Here is a 5,619-nt window from a genome sequence, read left to right as displayed (position 1 = left end):
TGTGTATATAGATTGCAGCACAAATGGGCTCACCCTAGGAGGATGTTTTGAAGGTCTGAGAAGCACTATCCACCCCATGGGTGAGACAAGAAGGCAAAGCTATTCCCGCTTGGAGCATTCCTTTTGGCGCTTAAAATTGCCTTGGATATGCATAAAAGCATTGCATTTCCTAAAGCCCAAGGCTGGAACAGTCTGAGAGCAGCTGATCTTGCCAGGAACCAGGCACACCCTTGCAGGAAGGGTTGGTGCAGAAGGGAAGGGGCAGGGCTCTGAGGGTGGTCTGCAGCTAGAGGGGTCTGCGAAAGGGGCCGTGTGTGTGTGTGTGTGTGTGTGTGTGTGTGTGTGTGTGTGTGTGTGATTGCAGCCCTGCCCATGATCCCCGTCATGCCTGCTCAGGGCGTTTAGCCAAGGAGGTGCCTCCTGGACCTCTGCACTCCCAGAGTTGTGAGTCATGGGGCCGGTTGCCTGGCATTCAAGGAGTTGGAAGCATCATACTCCCCAAGCAATCACCCCATGGGGGTGGAGCTACGTCTCTGTGTGCAGATCCGGAGCAGCCCAAGGACGCAGACCAGGAGCCAAGGAAGTGGAGTTTTGAGAGAGTGGACCTGTGGAGTTCCTGGCTGGGTGAGTGCATGCTGTGTGGCCATAGGTGGGCTTTCTGGGAGTAGGGGCACCCCGGGTAAGAGGCGGGGTTCTGGAAGGGCATGTTGAGAGAGTTCATCATGGAGACTCAGTTTTCTTTCCTTTTTCCCTTGAAAGTCTCTTCTGCCTAGTCTCCGTCAACTGGCCATACACCCCAGACCCAGGAACTCCAGGGCACCCGCTCAGCAAAGCTTTTGTGGGATGGTTCGCAGACATTCCAGGGTTTCCCGTGTTCCCCAGGAAGAGCGAGAGAAAGGACCGCACAGTCCCCAACTTCAGTGCGGTGCCCCTGTCCCCCGACACAGTGCAGGTAATGGACCTTGAGCAGTTCCCCGAGTTCAGCAGGGTATTCCCTGTTCCCTCAGGCACAGGTGTGGCGCTAGGAAGGCCCAGAGCCGTTACCCAACTTCAGCATTGTGCTAGCTGTTTCCTGGGAATGGTGGCAATGGGCTGGGAGATAATTACTACTAAAAGACAAGTCTATGTTTCCCCTTCTCCCAGAAACCACAGCAGGTGTGCAGGCTTTAGGTCCGAGGAGCTGCTTCTCCCCATCTGACAACACTTCTCTGCTCTGGCTCCGCGAGACCCGACGTTCTGAACGTCTGCATCTGAGTCAGTGAGGCAGCTTGACACGGGATCCAGCATTCAGAGAAAGCGGCAGGTCCATTTGGAGAAATGTCATATCCACATCAGGACTGGAAGTAAAACCTCTCATTAACCCACCATCTCCTGGGTTTTTCTCTTTTCTCTAGTTGAGCCATGAAGTAAAACTTAAGTAATAGTTGTCAGCGTTCTGAATTTGGTGAAGGAGGTACTTAGTTTCTGAGCTTGGAGCACTTTGCAGGGGATCCCATTTTCTCTGTTCATTGACTGCTTATGAATGTATTTTGAACAGCTGTTTCCTAGAAACACTCTTTCATTAGAAAGGGAAGGTGAGGTTTACTCTTTGTCTATTTTTAAGATATACGTTTGACAGTGTTTATACAGTTGGGCCTAAGATATGGGTGAGTGGCCACCATTTAGTGTTAGATGGCCTTTTGTCGTCACATACAAATATGGATGATGTCTTTCCAATTCTCAAAGGTGATGTTTCATCACTGATTAGTCTTTTCATCCCAAGAGTTACAATGGGGGTCGAGGGAAAATTCAAAATTATTCAGAGCAGCATTTTCCTGTTTAAAATATATGCTGGTGATGGGTAGTAAGGAGGGCACATATTGCATGGTGCACTGGGTGTAATATGCAACTAATGTATCATCGAAATTTACTGTACTGTATGGAGACTATAACATTATGTAATAAAAAACAATAAAAAAATAAAGGTAAACCTTGTGTATCTAACTATACCAGATGTATCATCTCGATATTTTGAAGTGCCATATTCAATCTGCTGTTTCTTTGGTGGTGGAGTCAGAGGAGAGTCTTTGGGAATTCCTTTCGATAGAGGCATGGTGGTGGCTTCAATTGGGTAGGCGACAGGGGCCCTGGGCTGAGTTCTCGAACTGCTTTACTGATGCTGGGTGAGTCAGGTTATGCCAAAGAGTTTCTGTTTCTTCCCTATGAGATTGACAAAAACCGGCTTCCAACGGAAAAATCTTTCGTAACGTGCAAACATGCTCACAATTGCCTGTGCCAAGGTGAAGTAAATGCCATACACTGATCTGTAAGACACCACAGTTTGCTAGCAGGAGATAAACCCGAACGAACACAACACGGGACACTTGAGGCAGAAACGGCTTCCGCCGAAAAATAAGTTCTTGATGTGGAAAACCTATCCAAAGTGGTTGTAGCAAAGTAAACAGAATGCCACACACTTATGTGTAAGAAACAACATTCCCCAGGCATGGTCTAAGCCCAGACATCGTCACTGTGCTTTTGGTAGCATGAGGGAAACCCGAGCCCCACATCCCTGACCCATTTGGCAAAACACCGACTTCCAACGGAAACAGATTTCCTAAGGTGCAGACCCTATCACAAGTGGTTGTGGCAAGGTAAAGCAAATGCCATCCACTTCTCTGGAAGAAACCACAGTGCCCAGCCATGTTCTAAGCCCTAACATCATCACTGGGCTTCTGGCAGCATGAGTGAAAACAGAGGAGCACAGCACGGAGACCCATTTGAGAAAAACCGGCTTCGAACGGAAAAATCTTTCATAACGTGCAAACATGCTCACAAGTGCCTGTGGCAAGGTGAAGTAAATGCCCTACACTGATCTGTAAGAGACCACAGTGCCTAGGAACAGTCTGAGCCCTTACCTCATCCCGGCGGTTTTGCTAGCATGAGTTCAACCCGAACGAACACAGCCCGGGGACCCCTGGGACAAAAACGGCTTCTGACGAACAATAGGGGCTTGCTTTGGAAAACTTATCCCAAGTGAGGGTAGCCAGCTCAACAAAATGCCACACACCCAGGGGTAAGAAACAACATTGCCCAGGCATGGTCTAAGCCCCTCACCTCGTCCCTGAGCTTTGGGGAGCCGGAGAGACAGCCGAGGCCCACGGCCCTGAGACCCCTTTGCAAAAAGCCGGCTTCCCACGGAAACAGTTTTCCTGAGGTGCAGACCCTATCCCAAGTGGTTGTGGCAAGGTAAAGCAAATGCCCTCCACTTCTCTGGAAGAAACCACAGTGCCCAGCCATGTTCTAAGCCCTCCCATCCTCCCTGGGCTTCTGGCAGCAGGAGTGAAAAGAGAGGAGCAGAGCATTGGGACCCGTTTCACAAAAACCGACTTCCCACGGGAAAGTCTTTCTCCACGTGCAGACATGCTCCCAGGTGCCTGGGGCAAGGGGAAGGAAATGCCATACACTGACCTGGAAGAGACCACAGGGCCCAGGCACAGTCTGAACCCTTCCCTCAACCCGGCGGTTTTGCTAGCAGGAGTTCAACCCCAACGAACACAGCCCGGAGACCCCTGGGGCAAAAACGGCTTCCGACGAACAATAGGTGCTTGCTGTGGAACACCTATCCCAAGTGGGGGAAGCCAGCTCAACAAAATGCCACACACCCAGGTGTAAGAAACAACATTGCCCAGGCATGGTCTAAGCCCCTCACCTCGTCCCTGTGCTTTGGGGAGCCGGAGGGACAGCCGAGGCCCACGGCCCTGAGACCCCTTTGCAAAAAGCCGGCTTCCCACGGAAACAGTTTTCCTGAGGTGCAGACCCTATCCCAAGTGGTTGTGGCAAGGTAAAGCAAATGCCCTCCACTTCTCTGGAAGAAACCACAGTGCCCAGTCATGTTCTAAGCCCTCCCATCCTCCGTGGGCTTCTGGCAGCAGGAGTGAAAAGAGAGGAGCAGAGCACTGGGACCCGTTTGACAAAACCCGGCTTCCCACGGGAAAGTCTTTCTCCACGTGCAGACATGCTCCCAGGTGCCTGGGGCAAGGGGAAGGAAATGCCATACACTGACCTGGAAGAGACCACAGGGCCCAGGCACAGTCTGAACCCTTCCCTCAACCCGGCGGTTTTGCTAGCAGGAGTTCAACCCCAATGAACACAGCCCGGAGACCCCTGGGGCAAAAACGGCTTCCGAGGAACAATAGGCGCTTGCTGTGGAACACCTATCCCAAGTGGGGGTAGCCAGCTCAACAAAATGCCACACACCCAGGGGTAAGAAACAACATTGCCCAGGCATGGTCTAAGCCCCTCACCTCGTCCCTGAGCTTTGGGGAGCCGGAGGGACAGCCGAGGCCCACGGCCCTGAGACCCCTTTGCAAAAAGCCGGCTTCCCACGGAATCAGTTTTCCTGAGGTGCAGACCCTATCCCAAGTGGTTGTGGCAAGGTAAAGCAAATGCCATCCAATTCTCTGGAAGAAACCACAGTGCCCAGCCATGTTCTAAGCCCTCCCATCCTCCCTGGGCTTCTGGCAGCAGGAGTGAAAAGAGAGGAGCAGAGCACTGGGACCCGTTTGACAAAAACCGACTTCCCACGGGAAAGTCTTTGTCCACGTGCAGACATGCTCCCAAGTGCCTTTGGTAAGGTGAACGAAATGCCATACACTGACCTGTAAGAGGCCACAGGGCCCAGGCACAGTCTGAGCCCTTCCCTCATCCCGGCGTTTTTCTAGCAGGAGTTCAACCCCAAGGAACCCAGCCCGGAGACCCCTGGGGTAAAAACGGCTTCCGACGAGCAATATGGTTTTGCTGTGTAAAACCTCTCCAAAGTGGGGGTAGCCAGGTAAACAAAATGCCACACACCCAGGTGTAAGACACAACATTGCCCAGGCATGGTCTAAGCCCCTCACCTCGTCCCTGTGCTTTTGGGGACCCGAGGGATACCCGAGTCCCACGGCCCTGAGACCCGTTTGGCAAAAAGCCGGCTTCCCACGGAAACAGTTTTCCTGAAGTGCAGACCCTCTCACAAGTGGTTGTGGCAAGGTGAAGCAAATCCCATCCACTTCTATGGAAGAAACCACCGTGCCCAGCCATGTTCTAAGTCCTCCGATCCTCCTGGCCTTCTGGCACCAGGAGTGAAAGAGAGGAGCACAGCACTGGGACCCGTTAGACAAAAACCGGCTTCCCACGGGAAAGTCTTTCTCGACATGCAGACATGCTCCCAAGTGCCTGTGGCAAGGTGAAGGAAATGCCATACACTGACCTGTAAGAGAGCACAGGGCCCAGGCACAGTCTGAGCACTTCCCTCATCCTGGCAGTTTTGCTAGCAGGAGTTCAACCCCAACGAACACAGCCCGGAGACCCCTGGGGCAAAAACGGCTTCCGAGGAGCAATATACTCTTGCTGTGGAAAACCTATCCCAAGTGGGTGTAGCCAGGTAAACAAAATGCCACACACCCAGGTGTATGAGACAACATTGCCCAGGCATGGTCTAAGCCCCTCACCTCATCCTTGTGCTTTTGGGAGATGGACTGACACCCGAGGCCCAGGGCCCTGAGACCCGTTTGGCCAAAATATGGCTTCCCACGGAAACAGTTTTCCTGAGGTGCAGACCGTCACACAAGTGGTTGTGGCAAGGTAAAGCAAATG

The 5,619-nt window shown here is 52.2% G+C and overlaps 1 long non-coding RNA gene across 1 annotated transcript; it reads left to right on the top strand.

The window, feature by feature from the left end:
* Positions 1-341: 341 nt before the first annotated feature.
* On the top strand, positions 342-1,956 carry LOC130542004 (uncharacterized). The gene is made up of 3 exons (XR_008956215.1): positions 342-624; positions 760-952; positions 1,144-1,956. It is a non-coding gene; the product is annotated as an uncharacterized LOC130542004 (long non-coding RNA).
* Positions 1,957-5,619: the final 3,663 nt, after the last annotated feature.

This window comes from Ursus arctos, unplaced genomic scaffold (assembly GCF_023065955.2).
Source record: "Ursus arctos isolate Adak ecotype North America unplaced genomic scaffold, UrsArc2.0 scaffold_29, whole genome shotgun sequence".
Classification (NCBI taxonomy): Eukaryota; Metazoa; Chordata; class Mammalia; order Carnivora; family Ursidae; genus Ursus; species Ursus arctos.
This window is presented reverse-complemented; position numbering and strand designations above follow the sequence as displayed.